At 43.7% G+C, this 27,629-nt stretch overlaps 1 protein-coding gene and 1 pseudogene across 1 annotated transcript in view; one reads left to right on the top strand and one right to left on the bottom strand.

Moving 5' to 3' along the window:
• Positions 1-4,687: 4,687 nt before the first annotated feature.
• LOC126936337 (60S ribosomal protein L15-like) lies at positions 4,688-5,298 on the bottom strand (annotated as a pseudogene).
• Positions 5,299-13,764: 8,466 nt separating this feature from the next.
• Positions 13,765-27,629, top strand: part of PAFAH1B2 (platelet activating factor acetylhydrolase 1b catalytic subunit 2) — a 1,197,441-nt gene continuing 1,183,576 nt past the window's right edge. The window contains exon 1 of the mRNA XM_050759008.1: positions 13,765-13,768. The gene's annotated coding sequence lies outside the window, so the exon portion shown is untranslated. The remainder of the gene's footprint in view (positions 13,769-27,629) is intronic.

Consider the following 27,629-nt stretch of genomic DNA (forward strand, 5'->3'; position numbering starts at 1 on the left):
TAGGAAAGTGGATGAGTCATAATTCTAGTTTTTGAGATGTTCACAGTAGAGCAGTGGAATCTGAAATGCAAATAATCAATTATAATTGAGCATGATCTGAGAGGCAAAAAGTACTTAGGGAATGTCCTAAAGCCATAGATGCATCCTACATTATCAACACAGGAGATAAGTCTGAGGAAGAGGAACCTTCCAGGAGGCAGCAGTAGAGTTACACCTGAAATAGAATGTTGGCAGGTGGATGAGGGTGAGCAAGGAGAGGAGCATTCAAGCGAAGACAACAGTGTGTACATTCACCAAGAGGGTCAAAGGAGCCTGGCATGTCCACTGCAGCACAGAAGAGAACCTGAGCAGACAGGAGAGAGAGGAACGGGGAGGAGGCAAGGAAGCAGCAGTGAGAAGAATGAAGGGGCTTGCAGGTAATGCTGAGAAGTATGCATCTTTGTCAGTCCACACTGGCACAAACTCTGTGATGATTTACAGAGAGAGCCAACCTGGTCAGATTTGCATTTTTGAAATTGTGGCAGCAATGTGAAATACTGACTGGAAGAGGAGATAATGGAGGCAGTAGTTCAATGAGAGATAATTAGGCTGTGAACTAAGAAAGTGGCAGAGCGGACAATTTCGAGAGGTATAGCAGAGGCAGAATTGACAGGATCTGGCAATCGATCGGATATCAAGGCAGGAGAGACAGAGAGGACTCTAGGAGGACTCCCAGGCTATTACCTTTGGTGGCTGGGTGAAAGAAGGTGTCCCCCACTGGCATAGAAGGAGAGGATATTTGAAGAGATAACAATAAATTCATGTGGACATGCTGACTCTGAGAGATTCATGGATATCAAGAAGGAGGTGTTCAGTAGACAGCTAAAAATGAGTCTGGAGTTTGGGAGAGGACTCACGATTAGGTGCGTTGATCTAGGGATCAATGGTTTTTAGACAATGGTTGAAGCTGTTTTTTTTATGTCAAGAGGACACAGCAAGAAGAAAAGTGGGTCCTGGAGAACTCTAGGGAATATCAATGTTTAGGTGCTAGAATGAGGATTGTTAGAGAGATGGAACTGCCAGGAGAAAGGGAGAGCTCAGAGGCCAGGGAAGGCAAGCATTTTGTGATGATGAAAGTACAGGAAAGTATAAAATTCCACCAAAGGATCAAAGAAGATGAGAACTGAGATATTCCTGTGGTTTGGGTAATGATAAGATCACTTTGGCAACTTCAGTTTTATAAAAAGAGGTTAAAAAAATAGGCTTTTTTTTTTTCTATGACCCAATATAAGAAAAATATTTTAGTACAGGCATGATGACTCACACCTGTAATCCCAACATTTTGGGAGGCCTAGGTGGGTGGATCACCTGAGGACAGGAGTTTGAGACCAGCCTGGCCAACATGGTGAAACCCTGTTTCTACTAATAATACAAAAAAATTAGCCGGGCATGGTGGCATGTGCCTGTAGTCCCAGCTACTTGGGAGGCTGAGGCAGGAGAATCGCTTGAACCTGGGAGGCAGAGGTTGCAGTGAACTGAGATAGCACCACTTCACTCCAGCCTAGGCAACAGAGTGAGACTCCATCAAAGAAAGAAAAGAGAAGAAAGAAAAGAAAAGGAAAAGGAAAAGAAAAGAAAAAGAAGAAAGAAAGAAAGAAAGAAAGAAAGAAAGAAAGAAAGAAAGAAAGAAAGAAAGAAAGAAAGAAAGAAAGAAAGAAAAGAAAGAAAGAAAGAAAAGAAAGAAAGAAAAGAAAGAGAAAGAGGGAAGGAAGGAAGGAAAGAAGAAAGAAAGGAGGGAGAGAGGGAAGGAAGAGAAAGGAAGGAAGGAAGGAAAGAAAGGAAGGAAGAAAGGAAAGAAGAAAGAAGACAGAGAAAGAAAGAAAGAAAGGAAGGAAAAATATTTTACATTGTGACCTGAGAAACAAGTTTCAAGAAACAATACTTACACTCTGACATGTCATACTCATCTATTCTATTCTATTCTATTCTATTCTATTCTATTCTATTCTATTCTATTCTATTCTATTCTATTTCATTCCATTCCATTCTATTCAAATGCCGCTTGGCCCTCACTCAATTGATTTTATGACCAACTAGTGAGTTTCAACCTGTAGTTTGAAAAAACAGTGGTTTAGACAAATACAGTTTTCTCACACAAAAATTATATGGAGCGAAGTGTGGGATAGAAGAAAGAACACTGGATTTTGAGTGAAGACATCTGATTTTCAGCATGACTCATTTACTTACTGACTGTGTGACCTTAGATGTGCCCATTAACCTTTTGCGTGTCTCTTCTATTACCTGTAAAATTCAGATAATATATCAGCTGCAAAAGGATCTTCTGGGGATCAAATGCGATAAAATGCATGAATGCAAAAAGCATATGCCTAAAATAGTCCTGGTCAAACTAAAATTACCATAATCAAAGAAAGAGCAGAATGGTGCATGGTGTATCCCAGTTGGCTCTGGGTCTGTCATCTGAATCCTGGAGCCACATCTCTCCAGAACATACTGAGAACCAGAAACGGGATCAAAATAATTTAACCAATCAAAACAGGTGTTGCTGCTATATTTATAAAATTCACAAAATTTACTGACACAGAAGCCTGTGTGAAATCCCCTCAGAATCATTGCAGTCTTGTTCTAATACTATTGTAGCCATGTTGATTTTCTGATCTGTATCTGTGGACCTGTATTAGAAGGACATTCAATAAAATCCTATTGGAACAGGAGCTGATAGAGGCAAGTATTTTCACCACACACAGTGTGAAATGACAGCAAACAGACTGCAGGGAAACAGCAAGATGAAATCATTTAATATAGGCAATATGTAAACTTCAGCAGGCCCTGGTGGTATCACTGTATTAAGGTATAATACAATAACTGATTTTTATGATTCGTTCAACAAACTACTACATTTGAGTACTCAATATGTGTACTAACCTAGGTGCAAGGAAGACAAAGATGACCAGGGTATGTTTGCTAACCCTAAAAAATGAGCACACAGATGAATGAGACAGACACATAAATAGACAATTTCCACTAACATGATACAATGAAGAAAAATATGCATCTGAGCATGATAAGATATGAATATGTCATGAGAGAAAAGAAGAAGAGCAGCTAGCCCAAAGTGGAAGTGGAATTCAGGTAATGCTTCTTGAAGGTCATCTTGCCCAAGATGAGTCTTGATGAAGATAAACAAAGAAAGATGGGGAAACAATTCAGAATGATGGAATAGCCTGAGAAAGGCATGAAAGTATGAAACCTTGCATAGTGTACATAATATTTCTAGATCATAAAAAGACAAGTACAGGCTATACATAAGAGGTAGGTATGATCCTCAATACTGAGAGTCTTCTATACCAGGTTAAGATGCGTAGAGTACATCACATTGACCAGTGGAAGCCACTGATAGGGACTGATTACACTGCAAGCCTTACGGAGGAGGAATTTAAAAATGGATTAGGCACATAAGTTAAGGAACAACTGTAGTGGTTCAGGAGAGACATTGTGAGGGCATGAATGAGGGAAGCAGTAATAGGGATGAAGAAGAGGGGTTATATATGAAAAATAGTTTTGATACTATATTTAGATGTGAAGGCTGAGGCCAGGTAATAAATGCTCCACTTCGGGGACAAAAACATGCCCTAGATTGCCCAATACTATTCACTTTCTTGAATTCATGATTGAGTCTAGAGAAATTAATACATGTCTACAAGGCACTATAATATGAGATAGGAGATGATAAGTGTTGAAAGAAAGGCACAGACATGTGGCTATAGGAGTTAGAGGAAAGAGGCATAAATTCCAACTGAGCATTTTAGGGAAGTCTTCATGGAAGAAGAGGCATGCAAGGCAGATCTTGAAAGATGGTTAAGATTTTGCCATGAGTCGATAAGAAGAAAGTGCATTTCTGATAAAAGGAGCAACCTGAGAAGAGACGCAGGATGCAATATGGTGTCATTTCAAGCTAAAAACACAGGTTCTGGAGTCACACAAAGTTGGGACCAAACTTTGGCTCTGTCACATTCTAATCACAAAATTGGGGATAATTTAATTTACACTTCAGAACCTCTGCTCCTCATTTGTACAACAGTTATAACTATCATTTATATTATGGGATTATTGTGAGGATTTTTTCCTATTAAACTTGATTTGTTGATTACAATGAAATTGACTTACCTCTGAGTTTTATACTTTCATGCGTTTTTGTTTCACTAATTAGCATCCTTTTTTATTCAGCTTGGAGCATTCTATTTAGCATTTCTTGTAAGGCAGGTCTAATGGTGATGAACTCCCACAGCTTTTGTTTGTCTGAAAAAGTCCTTATCTCTCCTTCATTTCTAAATGACTACCTTGCCAGGTATAGTTGGCAGTTGTTGTTGTTTTCCTTGAGTACTTTTTTTTCTTTTCCTCTTTTAAAGAATTTATTTTAAACCTATTATACCACACAATATGTTTTAAACAGTGACATATAACTTCCTAATAAGATAGAGCAAAGACAAAAAAAGTTTATCTTATTAGAAACAAGATACACCATCACTTATAGTCATTGTCAAACATTACTGCACTTTAACTTTCATAATTTGACAAAGCATTCATGAAACAATCTGAAGACTAGTTTTAACACACAAATAACACCTATAGACAGACACGACTGTCTTAAGTTGTTTATTATGTAGGAATTTTACAAACTTTACTTGCATTATTGGTAACAACAGAGCTGGAAAGTAGTGTGCCTTCTCCAAGTTGCTGGGCAAGAACCACCAATAGTGTGATGGAATTTATGGCCCTTTCCAAAGTCATGGCTCTTGCAGCCTGTAGATGTCAGCCCATACATCTCCCTGTGCTTGTGAACTGGTTTGTGATTCACTGGGTGTCAGGATTTCTTTTGATAGCTTTATGGAATGGATCAATTAGGATAACCTCAAAAAATTTTTACATGGAATCTTCACCAACCCAGTTAGAATTCAGGACTCTTAAAGCTCCACAGTGGTGTCCAGCTTACTCCTCCGCAGTGGGCTGAAGGCTTCAAGGAGACTAGCTGGTTAACATCATGATGGACAGGCTTGTCATAAGTTGCACCCTTAGGAACTAGGCAGTTTTGACCACCATGGCACACACAAATCCTGAATATAATGTAACCTTGCTTGGCCTTGTAGCCCAGTTGGCATGCTTTATCAGGCCAGGTGGGGTCAGGATCCCTGTGCAGAGCAAGAGCTGCCAGTACTGCCAGCAGCAGACCTTCAGAAGAAAGTGCAAGATACCAGACTGCTTCTTCTTCATTAGCTCCTGGATGTATTTGTATGCACTCATCTTGGTTCACCTGATGACACCAGACAGAAAGGCTCCTTTAGTACTTTGAATATATCATCCCACTTTCTCCTGGTCTGCAAGGTTTCTACTCAGAAATTGACAGGTAGTCTTATGAGGGTTCCCTTGTATATAATTTTTGCTCTCCTCTTGTTCCTTTCAAAATTCTCTTCGTTGTTGACTTTTGAGAGTTTGGTTATGTGACTTAGTGAAAATCTATTTACGTATTTATTTATTTGCTGCCTGGTCAGTAGGTTTATTGTATTTATCTGAAAAATCCTCATAGAAAATTACTTGACTTAGCTCTCAGCAGCCCACTCCTAGGCTCTGAGGAAACCTGCCTTCTTTTGAGGTCCCTGATTTTTCTTCTGGGCAAGAGATATTTTGGGATGGTTCCACCTCTTCTTTTTAACCTATTTCTTGGGCTTCTTCTCATAAACTGCGTTCTCTCATATAGCAGCATGAGCTTTCTTATACAACTCCTCCATCAGGTCTGGGGTTATGCTGTTCTTTATGTATTGAGAGAACTGTTTCTTGTAAGCAGCTTTGTCATCTTTCATTAGGTAACGCATGTAATCTGCAACATTCTAACCAGTGATATGCTTCTGATGTATGTCAGCATTAAATTCCTTGCTTTCAGAATCATAACTAGGGAATCATTTGGTACTGTGAGGGATAGACAAGCCTCACACGAATACTCATCATGCATACATTGGTTTACATGATGGTGTCCTAAAATTTCTGTAGGCTTTCTTTACTCTTTTTCTTTCTTTTTTTTTTTTTTCCGTTTTTCCTCGGCAATTTCAAATGACTTGTCTTTGAGCTCAGTGATTCTTTCTTCTGTTTGATCAAATCTGCTGTTGAAGCTCTCTATAAAATTTTTTAGATTGGTCATTGGATTCTATAGCTCCAGAATTTGTCTTTGGTCCTTTTTCATGGTTTGTACCCTTTGTTGAACCTCTCATTTAGTTTGTATATTGTTTTCCTGATTTTTGTTTCTGTATTCTCTTGTAGCTCATGGGGCTTTTTAAGACTGTTATTTTGAATACTTTGTCAGGAAGTCTGTAAATCTTAATTCTTTAGAGTCAGTTACTGGTGCTTTATTTTTCTTTGGTGGTGTCATGTTTACCTGATTGTTCGTGATATTTGTGGCTATGCATTGGTGTTTGCATATTTGAGAATGTAGGTACTTATTCCAGTCTTTAGAAACTGGTGTCATCAGGGAAAGACCTTTACAAGTCAGCTCATCCAGAGATTATAGGCAAGCCATCTGACATGATTTGTAGGTGGGCTTACTGCTAGGGGCTTAAGCAGGCTGGTCTGATGCCTGAGTGAGCAGATGGGCAGGTCTGGAGCCTGAATCCATGGCAATGAGCCTGGAACTTAGATCCACTGGGGCAGTCCTAGAGTTTGGGTCTGCTAGGGCGTGGGCCTGTAGCCTGCGCCATTGGCCTGGGACCTGGGTCCATGAAGGTGAGCCTAACATCTGTATTCACAGGAGCCAATTTGAAGCCTAGGTCCACAGGGGCTGATGTGATGCTGGGGCAGGCTTTAAACCTGAGTCTGCCAGGGTTGACCAGGAGCTGGGATGGACCTGAACCCTGAGTCTGTGGGGATAAGTCTGAAGCCTGAATCTGTGAATGCCAGCCTGATCCTGGGACACAGTGGGCTTGAGTCAGTGGGGGCCAGCCTGGACCTGAGCAGGTCCTAGAAAGTAGGCCGGTGGGCCCTGACCTGGAGTATTGGTCTGTGGGGGCTGACCTGGTGCTGGGGATGTAAACCTTGGGCCACTAGGGTCAGCCTGACAGTGGGGCAGGCCTGAAGTTTGAGGCAGATCTGGAGCCTGAGTCTTTGGAGGCTGGCCTAGCACTGGGGTAAACCTGAAGGCTGAGTCTATAGGAGTTGGTCCACAGCCTGGGGCTGCTGGGGCTGGCCTGGCATAAAAGTAGGCCAAGAGGCTTGGTCTGTGGTGCTGGCCCGTAATCTAGAGCCATGGGAACCTGTCAGATGATTGGTTTGACTGGGGTGGGCCCAGTGTTGGGATCTGAGCCAAAATCCTGTGCTTGCTTCACTCTCCTCCTCCAAGCAGAGAGCACCTCTCTGTGCTGCCTGAAGTTGGAGGTGGAGTTGATGCAGGTAATGTTAAATTTTCCTTCCTGCCCTCTCAAGTGTGTCTTTTAAAAATCTCTGTGCTGCACCCAGGTGCTGCAATCTCTTACCTACTTTCCTTAGCTCTGTGAAGGTATTATGCATGTATAGCTATTCAAACGGATGTTTCTGTGAGAGGATGAGCACCAGAAAGTCCTATCCACCATCTTGCTGATGTCATTCCTGTTGCAAGTATTTAATGAAGTAATGTATATAACTGTGTTTGGCTCAAAGTAAGCAATCAATACGTGTTAGCTGTTATTCTATCATGATGATAGTAACAGGGAGGGGAGATTAGGTCAGGATTTGTCATGGAAGGGAGAATGCATATAATTCAGAACCAAATAGAGAGAGTGAAGGTGGACCAGAGAGTCTCTTAGGGCTTAGGGCTGGGGTAAGAAACTTGAACTTTATTGAGTTGGTGATAGGGAGCCACTGAGGATTTATGCATGGGATTGAGGAGTTGGGCTGTGTTGACTAAGATTAATCAGCAGCCATATTAAAGGTGCTTTAGAGTAATGAGGGACTAAAAGCATGAAGACTATTTATAAAATTATGATAAGACTTCTTCCTTTGCCCATTGGCTGATGAAAAAAATAAAGAAAAAATTATAAGACCTCAGATGAGAGGCAATGAAGGTCTGAACTGGTGTAGGGGTTAGTAAGAAGGGAGAGGAAATCTTAAACATGTGGGAAGTTGTTACAGTGAAATAAGGGGAGCTATCAAAGATAGCTAAGTTTGCAATTATGATTACTAGAATGAGAATTCGTAAACATTAACAATGTAGTAGCACATATTAAGAAGACTAGAGGAGAAGTGGGTCAAGAAAGGAGTTACAGGAGTCAGGAAATAGAGCAAAATGGTGGTTTCAGAGACTGTCAATTGTCCCAATATTCATTCCCTTCTATGTTGTAGAGTTGGCCACCCAGCTAGAGACTTTATTTTTCAGGCTCCCTTGTAACTAGGTATTGCTATGTGATTAAGTTTTCATCAATGAGATGTGAACAGAGTGATGTGTACCACTTCTAGGTTGTTTCCACTAAAACAAAAAGCAGGGGTGGGGGTGGCTACTTGTTTTTCATTCTTCTTTCCAGTTCCTGAAGGTCTGTACAGGAAAGTGGCATTCAGGTTTCAGATTCCACCACGTGGGCAAAGGCAACATCCAAGGCGGTAGTATTGGACTAGCATGGACCCCAGCAGAGCTATTCCCACTCCCATAGCCCTCAGACCTCTACCAGCTCACATTTTCACACACAAGAGAAATAAACCTTGTGTATTGTTTAGTCCATGTTATTTCAGCTTATGTTAAAGCAGCTGAAACAGTACACTAACTAATAGAGAGATGATGCGTTTATGGCATAGAAGAATGTGAAGGTGGCCAGGAGAGAATTTGGATAGAGGCACTATAGCCATAGAGATAGGCTGAGGTAGAGACATCCGTCTAAGAGTCCTCTGGATGATAATGATGATTGAAACCATCTAATGAATGAGATTGCTAAGGGAAACACTGGTGAGAAAGCAGAAGGATTGCTAAGGGAAACGGTGAAAAAGGACCACAGAGAACGCTGACAGTACATATGGTAGGTGGAGGGAAGAAGAAAAGGAACAGAGATTGAGATGGAAATAGAGACAGATATGGAAAGGCAGTGAGTTATGAAGGAAGACAAGAAAGCAGAGACTAATGAATGGCAGGGGAAGCAGGGGGAGTTTTTCTCCATGAGAAAGATTGGCCAACAATGTCAAATTCTGCAGAGAGATCACAGAGGATCAGGACTGAGAAAAGGTCATAGAGTTTGGGGGATTTGAGTTTACTTCCAGCAGGAGGTGATCTAGAACAAGTCCAATTATGTTCAAAATAATCTGCTTTGAAAGACAGGGCATTTGATTGTAAAATTGAGAGATCAACCTAAAACTAATGTTTTAAAAGTAGAGGGCAAATAATATATGTGTCTATCTTCCCCTCATGCAGTAGAACTGAATCCTGCCTTCCTTTCTACTCCCCACCCAATATGAGTTGGAGTTAGTGACTGGCTTCCACAGGAAAGAACACGGAAAGGGCAAAAAAATAGTGACTTTACAGATTAGAAACTTGACAAACACTATCTACTTCAACCAAGTGATGAAGGTCAACAGCAGCAGTCATAAGTCACATGGATATAATGCACCCCCGAGATGATGTGATGAGAAGGGCAATTCAGCTCGGTGGTAGGCTTTCTCCAAACCCATAACCCCAGTTTTAACAGGAGAAAAACATCAGACAGACTCAAATTGAAGGACATTCCACAACATAACTGACCAGTACCCTTCAAAACTGCCAAGGTCATGAAAAACAAGGAAAGATGGAGAACCTGTCACAGACCAGCGACTAAGGAGACGTGATGACTAGGTGCCACGGGGCACCCTAGATGGGATCCTAAAACAGAAAAAAAATGATCAATAATGGAAAAACTGGCACAACTCAAATTAAATCTGGAGTGTAGTTAACAGTATTGTGCCAGTGTTAATCTTTTAGTTTTGACAAATATATCATGGGTATGGAAGATGTTAACAAAGAGCAAACTGGATGAAAGATATACTCTCTCTACTTACTATCTTTATAACTTTTATGGAAATCTAAAATTATTGCAAGATGAAAAGTGTATTTTTTAAAAAGTATAAGGTAAGGGCAGAGCTTTGTGATAGTTACTTCTAGGAATAAGCAAGGTGGAAACAGAAAATATCTGGTCCCACAGTTCCCCACCCTTCCCCTCCTCCTTCTCCCTAAGAAAAGTTTTTCCATTAGTCCATTATTACGGTACAATGGAATGTTCAATTTCACATTGCGTGTGACATTCCATGCCAACTAGAATAGTTAATGCAACTTTACATTTATGACTCTGCTTGGATGTGAATTATTGTGTTTATGAAAATCTCCATATTAATGTCTGATTGTAAATCATTCTGCTGGCTCCTTTTATTAATAGCTCAATTCCCACTTCTCACCGCTGCAAGCCATTCAAATTACCGCAACTGTGCAGGAAAAGGGCTGCTTCGCATTTGTTTACCGTCTACATCCAACCATCCTGGGCTTTGCTCTAAAGCCCCATCCTCTGAACTGCTCAAGCCAGTTGTTTTTGACTGGGTTTCTTTGTTGGTGAGTTTGAGCAGCTTCTCTGAGAAGTGGCATTTCTTACTCTATGTCCCCACATTTTCTACTCTTCAGAAATATCCACTGGGAAGTGGCTTTGGCATGGATTCTGGAGTCAGACAGATTTGGGTTCAAATCCGTGATCTTAGTGAGTCATTTAATCTCTCTGAGCCCCAGTTTTCTCATCTACTGTGGGAATCATAACACATATCTTGTAGAGCAGTTATGAAAATTAAATATGATGATGTATGTAAAGTTGTTAGTACAGTTCCTGGCACATAGAAAGTGTTCAAGGGTCCTTTTGTTATGGTAATCATACCAACAATAATGCTAACAACATTAATAGTGGATATAGTAGAAAGGATTGGAGGCTGGCAGCTGGAAGGCCTGCGTTCTGGTTCCAGTTTGGCTACATACTAGAAAGATGATCTTTGGAAAGTCGCTTCAAATCTCCGGTCTTCTCTTAATTGTCCCATCTGTAAAACAGGGAAGCAGCCTCTCTTAGAGCCTTTCAGGGCTCCAGAATGGGGAGTCCCACCTGAGAGGCGTGTCCACCTTTATTCCTGCTTCGAAACCCCTTCCCTGATCCCCAACCCCACTGCCAGTACTTTTTCTTTGGGTCAGACAGGGCCTCATTGGAGGTGACAGAGTCTTCAGGAAGGGGCCAGCCATGGCTTTCTCGTGCTTTCTCACAGAACAGCTCAAATCAGACCCCACACTCCAGCCCCCTTACTGGCAGAAGGGGAAATATGAAATCTCAGCAGCCTAGGAGGTTTTTTATGCTTCTCTAAATCATTAAAGTGGCCAATATTTTCCTTTGCTGCACTTCTCTCACCTCACAATATTTTTTTTCCTGCAGTGAAATCCATTCCCCCAGCCTGGAAATGTGGGCACTTTATAGAAAATCTTTAGCTTGTACCAGCACAAATGGATGGGTCTTATTTCCTGTCTGCAGTTCATGGTGTTGCAAAGGCATTGCCAAAAACTACTGACTGAGACATAAAAGCAAAAAATGGATGGAAATGAATGTGGGCACGTTCACATGTACATTTACAAACATGATCAAGTCCATACTTAAGGAAAAAGATTCCACAAAGTGACCTCCTAATTCATAGCCCATGCTCAGGACCTCTTCTTCATGGGAGAAAGAAAAGGAGGGTATTATCAGGCAATGTGATTTGATAAGCCAGAGAAGGCCTTAAACCCCTAGTATGTCCCCACGATCTTTGTACTCTGATGTTGGATATGGCATTACTGGAGATCTATCCACTGTGTAATGTTAAACATACAAAGAGAAAAACATGTTGAACTCTCTGGGATTCTCTCTTAATCATATGATACTTCCTAATAACGTTTGTACTTTATGGTTTTAAAATGACTTGATATTTTGGTATATATAATGTCACAGACAATCTTCACAGCAAGTTTGTGAGTGAACACCCATTGTACAGATGATGAAACTGAAGTCTACAGGGATAGGGTGACTTACTAAACATCACACAAGTAGGAGTAGGACAGCTGGGCTCAAGCACAGTCTCTTAAATCTGGTCTCAACATTCTTTCCACTCTATCCCATTGCCTCCTGGGAGTATCCTGAAATAGACAGACAATTAACCTCATGAGTGAGTCTTTTTTCTGATCAGAGGGCTCCTGGTCTGTGTGGGAAAAAAAAGCAATGGAGCCTGAGCAGCAGGGAAGAGGGGGCATTGACAGAGAGGTAGGTGCACAGCCCTTTGTAGGGGTACAAATGTCGCTCACTTCATTTACACCCACCCTGTCTGCAGAGTCCAACGGAATAGTCAGGAGTCCCTGAGTTTGGGCGTTCTGCTACATCAAATCCACCTGCCCCATTTATTTACTCCCTGTGTGACCTATTTGTGCCCCATTTCTTTGTCTTTGGAAATGGAATGATTATATTAATCCCACTGGGTACTGTGAAGATCACTGAGGTATAATAGATGATGCAAAGAAGGCACTTCCTCCCTTCCTTCCTCTCCCTCCCTCCCTCTTTCCTTCTTTCATTCCCTCCTTGCTTCCGTCCTTCTTTCCCTCCTTTCTTTCCCCCTTCCCTTCCTCCTTCCTCTCTCCCTACTGCCTTCCTTCCCTCTTTCTTGCTTCCTTCCTTCTTTCCCTCCTTCCTTCTGTCTCTCCTTCCCTCCTTCTTTCTTTCCCTCCTTCCCTCCTTTCTTCCCTCTTTTCCTTCTATCATGCCTTTCCTCTGTTCTCTTTGCACTATTTGGTAGCTTGGAACCCAAATAACCTGCATCACCTCATTTGAGGAGCCGAAATTGTCCGATGTCCCTCTCCTCCCTGGGCGGCATGCACCAGTCTTGTCCTCTGGGTGGTGTAGTCCATGGGGCCACAGCTCTCACCAGCAGAAGACTGTAGGCCAGGCCCATGTATGGGCATTCAGCACTGGTCACATGAATTCAACTTGAGGGACTTCCTGGACATCCTCTCATCTGCAACAGACCAAACAACCTCCCCGGGCCTTGCCTGCTGTGGGTGAGGCCTCCTTCCCGGACTCAGGCCTGCAGGCTCTGCCCAAGCACTGCCCCCTTGCTTCCTTCATGGTAAGTAAACTCCCCAGAACAGCAATCCTAGTGCCTGGTACCAAAGAACCCCCAAAACAGAGGCGTGCTTGGAGCAGGTGCTTCGAGGGTCGACGCAGTTCTTTCGGTGGCGGGGCCGGGCAGCTGAGGCCTGGCACCATGATGCCTTGCTCAGTGCTGGGTGCTGCCTTGGCCCTTCCCCTGGCCCAGAGCTTAGATTTTCCCCACCCTCTTCCTGACTTCCCACTTCCATCCCACTCTCAGTGCCACCTCCAGCCCATCACATCCCCCTTCCCTGGACGGCACGGATTCTCCAGAGGTGTGCGGACAGTGGCTGTTTTCTTTTTGTTCCTCCTTAGATGTTCTGTTTGTTGAGCGAATTGTTTTCTTCCTGGCTCCGAGCTGGCGGCTGACACGGCTCACCCGCGCTAATTAGCTAAGCCAGCTGGTGCGTTGGTAAGGTTTTTCTGTGCTCCTCGGTGTGTGTTTCTTTTTTTAAAACATGATCAATACCCTCTCCGGCTGGGCTCCCTCACACACTCCCTATTGTTCTCCTGTTTGCATTGTGCCCGAGTCCTGGTGAAGGACTCGGGGAGCCTCAGAAAACACGCTTTTCCCGAGGCTGGCGTTCAGCCTGGAGCCGGGGAGAGACCGCGCAGCAGATGTGGCTCGACCCCCTGCTCCGCGCCTGCAGCTTGCAGTGATTTTCCGTAGCTGTGGACAGTGCCTGAGGAAGCCCACATGGATGCCAGACAGTCGGGTAAAGATGAGAAATTGCTGTGTGGCTCCAGGGCAAATTGTCTTCCCTCTCTGAGCCTCTGCTTCTTTCTTTGTAAAAGAAGTCAGTTCCCAGTTCCGGTGTGAGTCCCTTACATACTATGATTCTCAAAGTTTCAAAGTGCATCTGGAGATGGGGGCCCTCCCTGTGAGTAGGGGTACAAGGTCACAAACAGGACCTTGTTCACTCCTGCTGCAGTCCTGGAGTTAAAACAATATAGACCTTTGCCAGGTGAGCTCCGGAAGAGGCCACAACCAGACACCAGCGGGCTGGAGGCCCGACCCACTCCTCCAGCTGGTGCTACCCTCCCCTACAGTTCTCGGGAGTCTTTCTGCTTATTTTGTGCAAGAGACATAAGAAGATTCTCTGAAACTCTCCCCTCCCCACTGTCATTCAGCTGTAGTGACTGGGAGCCCATGATGTGCACTGCAGAGAAGACAGCTCCAACACATTTTTGATATGTATGTATGTATTTTGTATATATAGAGTTGACCATTGAACAATACGGAGGTTGGGACATCAACCCCATATGCCATCAAAAATCCACATATAACTTTTAACTCTCCCGGAACTTAACTATGAAGAGCCTATTCTTGATTGAATGCCTCCCCAATAACATAGTCAGCACATGTTTTGTGTGTGTATTATATACTGTATTCTAACAGTAAAGTAAACTAAAGAAAGAATGCTATTAAGAAAATCATAATGGGCCGGGCGCGGTGGCTCACGCCTGTAATCCCAGCAGTTTGGGAGGCCGAGGCGGGCGGATCACGAGGTCAGGAGATCGAGACCATCCTGGCTAACACGGTGAAACCCCGTCTCTACTAAAAATACAAAAAATTAGCCGGGTGTGGTGGCGGGCGCCTGTAGTCCCAGCTACTCTGGAGGCTGAGGCAGGAGAATGTCGTGAACCCGGGAGGAGGAGCTTACAGTGAGCCAAGATCATGCCACTGCACTCCAGCCTGGGTGACAGAGTGAGACTCCGTCTCAAAAAAAAAAAAAAAAAAAAAGAAAAAGAAAAAGAAAAGAAAATCATAATGAAGAGAAAATGCAAATGTATTTACTATTCGTTAAGCATAAAGGTTTTCATCTTCAGTGTCTTCATGTTGAGTAGGCTGAGGAGGAAGAGGAGACGTTTGTCTTGCTCTCTCAGGGTAGCTGAGACAGAAGAAAATCCATGTATAAGTAGACCCACACAGCTCACATGCAAGCACTTATTGTTCAAGGGTCAACTCTGTGTGTGTGTGTGTGTGTGTGTGTGTAAATATAAATTTTTTTGGTAAACAGATACTAGTTCAAATATGATTTTATTCAAAACTCATTCTGGGGTTTAGAATTTTCCTGCTGCCTTCTTTGGATTAATAGTGTCTTTTGAAAAAGCCTGTAATCCCAGCACTTTGACATATCCCACACGGGGCTGCGCCTGAGTCCCAGATCGGGAGGCTGAGGCAGGAGAACGGCGTAAAAACCCGGGAGGCGGAGCTTGCAGTGAGCTGAGATCCGGCCACTGCTCACTCCTAAGAGCTAAGACTCCGTCTCAAAAAAAAAAAAAAAAAAAAAAAAAAAAAAAAAAAAAAAAAAAAAATCTTTACCAAGGGCTGGAGTGATTTTCTTTTCTATTTCTTTTCTATTTTCAAAAAGAAAAAAGGTGATAATAACAACTCATCTTTATTGATAACTTCATATGTGCTGGACTTTGTGCCAAACATGTAACGTAGACTATTTTAGTAATCCTTGTGATATGTGTATGTTATCCTCATTTTGCAAAAGCTCAGAGAGGTTAAGGAACCTGTCTAAGACCACACAGGTAGCAAGGAGGGAAGCACAGAAGCAGGTCCTGGCCATTCTCTTCATAGCTTCAGAGAACCTTCTCTCCTGTACCTTCTCCTTGGTCCCCAATTTTAATGTTTGGCAACATTGACTGCCAAGACATCCATCACATCTGGTAATGACATGGAAGAGTGGAGACAGGACACTGGCCTCAAGGCCAAGTCCATGTATCCAGCCTTGATTCTATGACCTGCCAAAACAAACAAACAAGCAAACAAAAAACAGAAAAAGAAAAAAAAAAAAAAAAAGCTTTCCAAGCCTCTTTTATCCCCTTCACAAAATTACTATAAAAATTAAGAAGATAATATTCATGAAAATACTCTGAAAATTATAAAGCACTCTAGGAATATTTAGTATCATGTTTTGTTTTGACACTGGCGAAGACAGAGACCAGAGTTACCTCTATGCGTGGAGTAAGTTCCCTCATCCCTTAGCAATGCCTGCATCTCCTCCATCAGCTCTGACGCTATAATGGAGGTGTGAGTGTTAAGCTTCCCCTGGCACCGATCTCTGCAGTAATCTCCAACTCCTTTCCTCCGGAGGCTCCCTCTGGACTTAGAGGAGGCCGGAATAGCTGAGTCAGCTGCATTTCCTTCTGTCTCGGGGCTCCCTTAAACCTGTTACTGAAATTGGCTCCGTGGTACCTGCAGGTTTGCTTGCCATCCAGCAAGTCCCCTGGGGTGGCCCCATTAATCACATTTGCTCTCTCTCCCCTCTCCGGCTGGTTCTGAGGAGAGCAGGTAGGTGTGTGGAGCCTGTGTGTGTGTAGGTGTGCGTATGAATTCGTTTGTGCCCTGGGAGCAGCTGGAGACTAAGTTCCGCTGCAATAAAAGTGAGTTAGTTGCTTCTTTCCTAATAACCATAATCCATTCCACTTCTTCCAAGGAAATGACAGGCCCCCGGGTGATGCATCCCCATGACTGGGAGAAATCGGCTATTTTAGTCCTCTTCGAACACGGAGCAAGTTCTTGGAGCTGTCCTGCGGCAGCCTGCCAGGCCCTTCTGCTATTAAGAACACCCTCTTCTAGTTTGTTTCCTGGTTCCTGGGCTCCCCACAACAATGGGTTTCAGAGCTCAGAAGACACCCTGCACTGCTCTGCCTACAAGCTGGGCCATTCTTGGAGGTGGGATATATCAGAGCCTTTCAAATGTCTGCACCTGGCAAAGTTCCCTCTGGCGGAGGAGCCTGAGAGTGTCCTCCAGGGAGGCTGGGGGCAGCGCCCAAAGCAGCCCCACCACAGCACATCTCTTTGAAGTCTTACATTTTATCTCAGGAATTCACGTGAATTCTGCATTCTATTCCATAATGCATATGTTTGTTTTAATATAAAAGTGTTTTAACCCCAAATCTTCAAGTAAAATAGATGCCTCAGGAAGATATAACTTGTTTATTCTATAACTTTAAACTGCCTAGTTTGCCACTGCATGCCCCCAGGTGTACAAGTACTCTAGTTAGAGAAGCAGTTGCAATAAGAACAACAACCAAAAAAGTGTAAGTCTTCACAACTTCCCCTTCCCAGTCTCCTGGAAAAGATCTAAGTCTATCTGCTTAGTTGTCATGTCTGTTGTTCTGGACACTAGAAGAATGGGGAGAGATGAAGAATTGAGGAAGATGCAGAGGCAATACTGATCCACCGTGTCTGGAAGCTTCAAAATGCTTGTTGAATGAATATTTTTCCTTCCTGCTTTCGCTCAGTCTCATCATCGAGAATCAAATCCTAATCAGACAGTCTTTGTCTCAGTTCCTAACGCTACTCCTCCAGCAGGCTATGCAGGTTAACAGCATGGTCATCTTTATGATTTATCTTTACCTCATTTGTACCAGCCTCAGAGAATGAAAGTTACCTTCCTTCTAAGATAAGTTGTTCTTAGCTGATATGACCCGGAGAAATTTGGGAGAAAACAACAGTTTTGTTTGTTTGTTTGTTTGTTTTTTCATTCTAATTGTCTCAAGCGGGAAGGCCAGCTAAGAAGAAAACTGATATTGGGATTGAGTACACCAAAGAAGAGAAGTCTAGAGACTTAAGAAAACAAAAATGGGGAGAATTGATTTGGCTGAGAGGAAGCCTTTTGGTTGATTCAGGGGATTTAGTCTGGATTGGACAAGTAGATCTAGCTAGTCACTAGAGAAAGTCCCCAGAGGCCAGACGACTCTACTTAAAACAATTTAGAGGCAACTCTGCCCAGAGGTGGGGGCTTGTCCAGGTGACACGCTGCAGCCTCCTCTGTTTCCCTCGCTCTGTCTCCACTACTCAGGATAGTCCCCAAAAGGTACAACTATAGGCGAGATAAACGATCGGGCGCAAAGGCACAACCTAATATAATATTTGCAGTATTTCTCAGACAGACAAGGGAAACATCCAGCTCTGTGATTTCACTTGATACAACAAAGCCAAACCTTCATCACACAAACGTACAAGGAAGCCAAGAGCGAGAGAGCTGTAAACATCTCAGAGCAGCTCTGCAGACAGCCCCGTATGGAGACACATTTCAATGGGGGTGGCAGGGGTGGGGAGGAAAGATGAAGCTTGCCAAGTCACAGGCACTCTGATTTGCAGGGAGCATAGCATGGATATTTCAAATCATTTCCTTTTCGTTAGTACCTAATCCCCCAGCTGTTCTCTGAGCATTGGCTCAAACGCTGGGAAACAGTCAGCCTCAAATGTAAAAGCCACAGGGCTCCTTTAAATTATGTTGTCTTGCTACATTGATATGTCATGTCAACCCAAACTTGTGGTGTACAGCTTCTGGGAGAAGGCAATTTTGTCTGATGATGAATTTAAAGGAAAATGAGCCATTTTTATCAAGGTCACTTAAAATTAAAAACAGTTTCAGTCTGGTCTTATGTGAGGATTTTGATGTACTGGAGGGAGGTTATTTCCCGGCTACTGTCCCTGATCTCTCCTGCATCTCTCTGGGCTCTGGGGTCTGAAGAAACTAGGAGCTGATGGGGAAGTAGCGCCCTCCTGCTTCAGGGAAGTAGAGCGGATGTCTAGCACCAGAGCCCCAGATGGAATTTTGTCCCATTCACATTAATTGAATCCAGTGCTTTGAACTCTTACATATGCCTGTTCATATAAATTAACTCATTTAACCTCATGAAGCACGTTGTATTATCCCCATTTTTTTTTTTCTGATGTGGAAACTGAGGCTCAAATGGGTGAAGCAACTTGCCCAAAGATCCTATGCGAAAAAGGTACGAAACCAGGATTGGAATGAAGGCTTCCAGTGCTTGGGCTCTTTCTATTCCAACAGGAGTTCTCATTCTACATTCATGTATTCATTTACTCCTTTATTTACATGCTCAACAAACATGCATTGGGCATCTACTGCGTGCCAGGCACTAGGGACACAAGGATGACTTAGACATGGTCCCTGCACTAAAAGATTGCAGAATCTAGTGGAACTCACAGTCTAGTCTTGCAATATTTATTCAACAAATATTTAACATTTAGTAGAACAAACAGCTGGCCCGATTGAGCACAGTTCTTAAGCAGCTGTTTTCATGTCCCATAGTTGTCCTCGCTATTGTTTTAGGAGTGAGTGGATGGCATCCTGTTCCCCTTACTCAACAGGCAAGGCAAACTATGGTCCATGCCCAGGAAGGCCTTGTCTCTGATTCATTAGGTCATGAGCTTTAGACACTGTATTTTTTAGAAGCTCTACAGATGCATTATGTCATTACTAGCTGAAAACCCAAGCTTTGGGGTTTCACAAACCCAAGTTTTGAGGAGGCACATTCCTTTGGGGATGTAAGTGTAATTTTGATTTCCTGATTTTCATGTTTTATTTGGGGCCTGGAAAATTAATAAAGCAGATTTTCCCCCATGTTTCATGATTTCTTGGATTATTATATTAAGCAGACTCTCAGTCCTACACTAGACATTTGTGGGCTAATGTTGCACATTTGGCAGCGGTTGAGAATCACTCCTTTGAAACTACCATTATTTAATTGGCTGAATATTCATCATAGCTCCTTCCATAGCCCACCTTCTGAAGACACCCTCTAAAGCAGTGATCCCCGACGTTTTTGGCATCGGGGGCTGGTTTGTCAGTCCAAGACAAACCAGTGGAAGACAATTTTTCCGTGGATCCAGGTGGCAGGGGGTGGTTTTGGGGTGAAACTGTTCCACCTCAGATCATCAGGCATTGGTTAGGTTCTCATGAGGAGCATGCAGCCTAGATCCCGCACATGCACAGTTCACAATGGAATTTGTGCTCCTATGAGAATCTGAGAGGAGGCAGAGCTCAGGCAGTAATACTTGCTCACCACTCATTTCCTGCTGAGCGGCCTGGTCCCTAACAGGCCACGGACTGGTACTAGTCCATGGCCCAGAGGTTGGGGATCCTGCTATAAAGGACTTCACCCTTCACCTCCCACTACTTTGGAAAATGTCACTGATGCTGCCTCCTAGCCTCCCCTAGCAGCCTTGTTCTTTCAGTGGTGCCACACCTTTGCCACAACTCTGCACCTGTTCTCTGTCCCTTGCCTCATTGTCATGCCTCTCAGGCCACTCTCACCTGGTGAACACTCACCAGTGCTGTAAGCCCTCTTTATTCAGGCCTGATTCCTCAAACCCAAGGCCAAGCTTAGCTCAGGGGGAGGTCAGAAAACTTTCTGAGACCAAGATAATAATGAAAAGAAAAAGAAAAAAAGGATAATGGTGAAAATGCTCTCTTTTTTCACCCCATGCACACATGTTTTGGTGCTTAGGATCATTTATCACAGGCCTTCTGCATTCATCTCCCCCTTCTCTTCCTCCTCTTTTTCCTTTTTAAATTCTACACATCACTTAATCCAAAACAAAATCATCTGGAAATAAAAACAGAATCTAGGAAATATAAAGTCCAATGGCTTTGTTCATTGCTTTTATTTTGTAGCCAATACAAGTGAAGCCCAGAAAGGGAAAGTATTTTCCCAAAGGCACACAGCCTCCCAGTGTCAGGAGCTAGAACTGGAGCCCAGAGTGTCTGAGTTAGGACCTTGTACTTGTGTCAAGTCCTATCCTGAACACACTCCTCCAGATGGCAGAGGCTGCCAGCTCCCTCTCACACCACTCAGTCAAATACCAGGACAACTTCCGTGGTAGAACCAAGTAGCAGACAAGTTCCACAATGGGTAAGGCCTGAAGTGCAGCCAGGCAGCCAGCAGAGTGTCAGCCAGCTGGCCAGGGGGTCATTAGCATTCAGGAAATATGACAAGCCTCTGCTCCCTGTCTACCGCCATGCAGCATGCGTCGCATGACACGACAGGAGTGGCCCTGGTTGAAGAAAGGAATCAAAGGCAGGGCCATCCCCGCAGCTGCAGGTTAATAGTGGACGAATTACACACTTGGAAAACAGTTTTCCCCTCGATGCATTATCTGGACCGTTTCAAAGTGCTTTGTCTGGGCTAAGCTGGCTGTGGGTGATGTTTGTAGGCCGGGGGCTTGCAGAAAAGATGCATTTTCTGACAGGGAGAAGGTCACCTGGGCAGGGGCCATTACAATGTGCTGCGGTCAGGTCGGAATTTCCCAGATCCCAATCGATGTGGTCTCAGGGCATTACTCAAGCATTGGGATTAGAGCACTGGCCAAGAAAATGCTCTTCAAATTGGTCGACAAGTTACACGCCATGGGGAAGTCACTCTCTCGTTTACCCTTAGTTCCCCAATGCTTAAAGCTGGGCCCTGGGGTCGGAAGATTTCTGGAGGTCAGAATAGGGAGCCCAGCAGATGGGGGTGCTGCTGAGGGGTGGGCTGTGTGAGGGAAGCTGGGTGTAAGAGAGAGACTGAACTCCAGCTCCAGTTTGGCCCTGAACTCATTGAATAACTGAGTAGGTCACTGTGTGTCCTGGGTCTCAGTTTACTCATCTATAAGGTGGGACTAATAATACTTACTGATAGACACCTTTGGTACCTTACACACAATAGATATAAAAAGTCTGAAAACTTAAAAGTGATATTGTCTTCTGAATGCAATTCCAGGAAAAAAAAGCCCTTCTCTATTAGTCCTTTAGATATGTATGGGTATGAACAAAATAAGTTATATTAATAGGGGTGTCCAGTATTTTGGCTTCTCTAGGCCACATTGGAAGAAGAAGAATTATCTTGGGCCACACACAAAAAATACACTAATGAGCTGTATTAAAGCTGATGAGCTAAAAAAAATATATATCTCCATGTTTTAAGAAAGTTTATGAGTTCGTATTGGGCCACATTCGAAGCCGCCCTGAGCCACATGTGGCCCACAGGCTGTGGGTTGAACAAGCTTGGGTTTTAATCAGTCCTCCCAGCAATCTCACCAAACTAGTGTGAGTAAAAATAATTCAAAGCTGAGAACTATGAGTGTCGCTTTCAGGTGATCATTCCCAGGTACTGGCCCAGTTTTGGGAAACAGTCCATCTTGCCCATCCCATCTGCTCTGAGATGTGTGTTCCAAGTGCAAGCTGACCCCAAAATCTAGCCCTGATTTTGGATGGTAGTGGAGTTGGGCTAACTGACCTGTAAGATTTCTTGGTGCCAAACTGCTGCAAACCTGTGATTTTGTGGTTCAGTATTAGACCCTTGATCATACAAATGTAATGAACTGCATCTGCTCTGAGAGATTTGGAATTGACTGGCTCATTAAACACCTTACAAAACACACTTGGGAACAGAGAATGCTCTGCTTTGTCCAGGATTTCTGTCCACAGGGGATAGTGGGACACGGGTGAGAAGTGCATGCACTACCAGGTCTTTACAACTGGCCCTTTGATCATCATGACCCTACCTTCCTAAGCCAGACCCTCTGAGCTCCGCCTGCCCATAAAGGTGGACAAATAAATGCTCATGATACACACAGCGCTGCTCCCTCATCTTCCCCGCTTCTTCTCAGCCAGCCCCACTTTGACCCAGTTCTCCAGTTCCCATCCAGTTTCTGTGACTCCAGTCACCCCTTCACTGACGTATCCCTTGTTTCTTGATGGCTACACCAGCCTCAGGCCCTCAGCTCTCCTTCAAGATCCCTGTCTTGGATTCATCCCACCAGCTGTGTCTCCCCAGCCTGCCTCAGTGGCAATATGAGGGGTACAGCCTCTCCTTGCCCACCACCAAGCTGTTTATCTAGGCACAAGTTATTTCTGCCATTGCTTTCTGTGGTGTTGAGGTCCTGAGAGAGGCGTGAGCTCCTTGGATTCTGAATGCCATGACACCATCACATCATGAAATCTTCTCACAGGAAGAGCCTTTGGGTCTCATCATGTTAATAGTAGGAGTCTTTCTTCTAACAAACCATCGTGCAGAACTGCAAGACATGAACTAGGTATTTTAAAAGGGGCTTCTCTGGTAGAAACAGATTCCTAAGTTCCATCCACTTACCCCAGAGCCCATGCAGGGAGCAGGGGTATCCTTAGAGACCTAGCTAAGGATAAACCATTGATCTCGTCCAACCTCTTGAAGACACACAGAGGTGAAGTGACGTTTGCTGTGTCACACAGCTGTAAGTAGTCGTGCTGAGATTAGTAGCTAAGGCATTCACCTTCTAAGTCAGTATTTTTCCCTATACTTCATCCTGATCATCATCATCTTCATCTTTATTTTCATCACAGTGTTCCTCAGCCTTTAATAAACATTGTCCACCAAACCAGCTTCCTTTTGTGGCTGTTGGTAACTTTGGACATGGTCCATTGAGCCTACCATAGTGTCCCTTCCAGTGATTCAGAGCCCAGGAAGGAGACAAAAATGGTGTAGTTAGGAAGAAATCTGGATTGAGAGACAGAAGATCTGAACAGGGCCTCACTTTCCTTATGTGCAAAGTGGGAGGAACACCATGCACTTCGAAGATTCATTTGGAGAACCCAGTAAGGTGGCATCCACTGCAGTGCTTGGCACTGTGCCACAGTGGGTGTGCCATGAAAATGCATTCCATTTGAATGGGAGACCTGCAGGGAACCAGTTTGAGGAGCCTTTGCTTTGCCTGAGTGCACCCAGTGTTTCCAGCAAAATAAACTCAGCTTCTTTCCTCTGCATTAACGTTGCCCTCTTCGGCTCCTTCTGTGGCCTTAGCTTAAAAATAAATAAATAAACATGTGACAGAGTGAGAGTTGGGGAAGGGATGTGGCAAAAGACAAAGAAAGAAAGAGAGAGGAAGATTGATTTCTGGGCAGAATTTATACCTTTTTGGCTTTTTCAAAGGTAAATGAATAGATTGTTGTTGTTTTTCAGCCTGCCGCTGAGAGTGTGCGTGCGCGCGCCTCTGTTATGTATAGACCCTTTTAAAGGCTTCTGGAAGCAATCCCTAACATTTTCTATAGGTGCAGACAGATAATTGAATGCTTTCAAAGACCACTGTGAGGCAGGGAAAGTTCAATTTTGCTGTATGCTGGTGCTTGCATTGACGGAGCGCCCCGTGTGTGTGTTTTCTCAGGAAGCTGAATTTCTTTTTTGCTTTCCTTCCCACTACTGCCCCTTCACCCCTTGTTCTCCCCCCACCTCTGATGAAGCACTTAGAGAGAGGACAAGAAACAATATATAATCGCCCCAAAGTCACACCAAATAAACACAGCGAAAGCTCCCAGCCGCTTCTCTGGCTGCAAATGAAAAGCGCTGCCTCCTGGCTCCTGGGCCTGACGGACAGGGGGCCTTTCTGCTCGGCTATTATTAGAGCCGATGTGGCAGAAGCCCAGGCAGCTCTGGGCGGTGGGGGGTTCTTGTTTTAATTTGTTGCCTGTGCAGGCAGAACAAAGCGACATAGGGAGAGAGGACGGGGGAATTTCCTCCTGCTGCTATTTCGCCACACGACAGCCATACCGTGTGTGAGTGTGTGCGTGTGTGTGTGTGCACATGCATGAACTGGAGATGTCTGTGTACAGTGCACGTATGTGTCAGGGGGGCATGAACTGGAGATGCCCATGTGCCATGCATTCGTGTGTGTGTGTACATATGTGCATGTGTATATGCGGAGGCCAAGCCCTGAGTGTGCCCATTGTGTAGAACAAGAATATGCTGCATGCAGCCAGTGCTATGTTCTTTTAGGGCATGAAGGAAAGACACACAGGGGCTTGAGATAAGGAGGTAAAGAAAGCCCACCCCTCCAGATTCATGGCAGATTCAAGTAACCTTGACCATCAATCTCTGCAAATGATATCTACTTTCGTTCTCACAACTACCCTTTCAAAAATTGTCTTTCTCATTTTATAGATGAAGAAACGGAAGCTCAAGAGATATTGAGTGAATTACCCAAAGCCTAGTTCAACCGGCTCTAATTACAGTACGATTTCTGCTATATTTGGTGTGTCCTACTGGGTTGTAGGGTAAAGAAGAAAGAATTTCTTAAGGTTTCAGATCCAAGCACTGGGGAAGGAAGATTCAGCAGGTTTACTCTTTGTGGTGGATGGGGAAGGGCAGCAGGTATAGTGCCCCTTCCGGTTTAGGGAAAGGGATGGCCCAGATGTTTCATGGCATCACTGTAATGTCTCCACTGCTGATGATACTAACGGCCACCTAAAAAGGGACATCGTGCCTCCTGTGTGCCAGGCTCTGGACTAGAGCCCTAGGTACCTGTTCTCCTATCCTCATGCTGTGCATCAGAGAATGTAACTCACCTGCTCAAGGTAACCAACTTGGTTACCAGGATGTTAACTGAGGCTCCTTCCTTAAGAGATGTGACTTTGTCTTATCCAGGGGTATGGAGAGGGAAACGCTTTCCTTGTGTTAAGAGTACAGTACTCGGTGTCTTAGTTTCCTCCAGGTCCCATTGCTACCTCTCCTGGCTGGACTGAAACAGTTCTCATTCCAAGCTGCACTTCTTTGCTCTGAGAAGCACAAAGGAATGCCCAACAAATGCTCTTTTTCTGGCTTACTTCCCCTCTTGGAATGCAAGCTCCTTGAAGACAAGGCTGCATGGCCAAGGGGTTTTCATTTGCTTTAATCTTTCATCCAATCTAACATTTCTAGCTACCACACATTAATTGAGCACTTAGGATATTCTACACTGTGCTAAGTACTTCATGTGCATCCTCACCTTAGACCCAGGAGGCTGGGATTATTGTTATTCCCATTTTACAGATGAGGAACTTGAGATTCAGCAGTGTTAGGCCACTTACCCACACTCAAACACACAGTGAGTATTCAAATCCTGTTGGAACCACCAAATCCATGCTGCACTTCTTGCCTTCTTCCTCATAGTGTATGCTGTTTAAGTGCATTTTCTCCTCTCCTTTCAACTTGTACCACCTCTCATCCTAATTATTGGAGGTGTTTAGTGCTATATCACCCTCCCATGGAGCCCTGGATCCCCTTGGTAGGATTTGTCAAACCTTCAATGAGGCTCTGCTATGTAATCCTGGGGACACAGAGCAGACAGTCCCTATTGTTTTGAGAATTCTAAAGGGAGTTTCCCTTGTCCACCTCTTATCACCCTAGGAGGCAGTAGGGTTTAAGAACCCAGGCTCTGAAACCAGAAAGTCTGCATTAGAATTCTAGATCTACCTCTTATTCACTATTTAACCTTGGGCAAGGTTCTTTATGACTTGGTTTTCTCATCCATAAAATGGTCATAACTATAGTATGTACAGCATGAGGTTATTATGTGAATAAAATGAGCTACATGTATAGAATGCTTAGAATTGTGTCTGTAACATAGAAAACACTGAATAAATGTTAGCTAATATTGCCTTAATATTGTTATCTTCCATAGAATCATAGATTTTAAATCTGGAAGGAATCTCACAAGTCACTTGCTTGGCTCAACATTCCATCTTTAGGCAAATAGAGGATTTGTAATCAGAAGACCTGAATTTGAATCCCAAATCTATCACTTACCTCTGGTATCTATAACTTTGAGCAACTCTTTTGACCTCTCTTGGTCTCATTTTCTTCAAATATAAGAAAAGAGTTGTAATAACAAATATCTGCCCATCTCATAGAATTGTTGTGAGGATCACATGAAGGGATGTAATGAAGACGGCAGATAGAATTTTACATTAATATTATTTGATTTGTACCTGAAGATAAATCAGACTTAAAGAGGTTAGATGGCTTACCCAAGAAGAAACTCCTCACCTACCAAGATGGTATCAGCAACTCAACAATATGCAGTCAAGTTTCCACCATCATACCCTTGAGTTTGGAATGCAGACTCAACACCTAGGAGCTGATTGAAGTAAATGAATGCTGGATCCAGGCAAGAAATTCTCAAAACAACAAGATTGAGGTATCAGGGTGCCAAATGGCAAACAGACTGAAGAAACAAAACAAGGTCAAACTATGAACAAACTCTCACCATAACAGAAGTTAATATATAGATTACATCAACCAAGTATAGGTATCTTATGGGCACAGTGTTAGGGGAAAATAATGTTTATCTGATTCTGCCTACAACTGTAGATAAGAAAGAACCACTTGCTTTCTAGGTTTCTTATAAAGGTTATTTATTGTATTGCCTCTGCTCAGTCCTGCCTTTAAGGAAACTGCCCATTCACTAGCACCTAGCATCCACTGTCCCCATGTTTAATGCAGGAGCAGCCATTTAAAATACCGGGTCTTGCTCTCCGGTCTCAGCCTACATAGGTCTAGGGACAGGCAACTGACTCAACCAGGGCCAATCAGATCTCTTTCTTGAGATATTTGAATTTTGCTCCCAGGCTGAAGCTTTAAGGCCAAGGAGCTGTTGGCAGCTTTGTTGCTCCATTTATTACCATTCCTGAGTGCCAGCGCTTGTCTTTGGACCTGGCTTTGACACCTTGTCCCCTTTGTTCCCACATAGCTCCTGTCTTCACCCAAACTGATTGCAGTGGTTCAAGCTGTCAGCCCCATGTATATCCAAGAGCATCTGATTCACAGGGCATACATGGCTTAGTTTTCAGGGAACTAAGCTGAGATAAGATGAGGGATGTTCTATGCCCTTTGCTCTTCTTGGGACAGACCTTGAATTCAGACCTC

Source organism: Macaca thibetana, chromosome 14 (assembly GCF_024542745.1).
Source record: "Macaca thibetana thibetana isolate TM-01 chromosome 14, ASM2454274v1, whole genome shotgun sequence".
NCBI classification, from domain to species: domain Eukaryota; kingdom Metazoa; phylum Chordata; class Mammalia; order Primates; family Cercopithecidae; genus Macaca; species Macaca thibetana.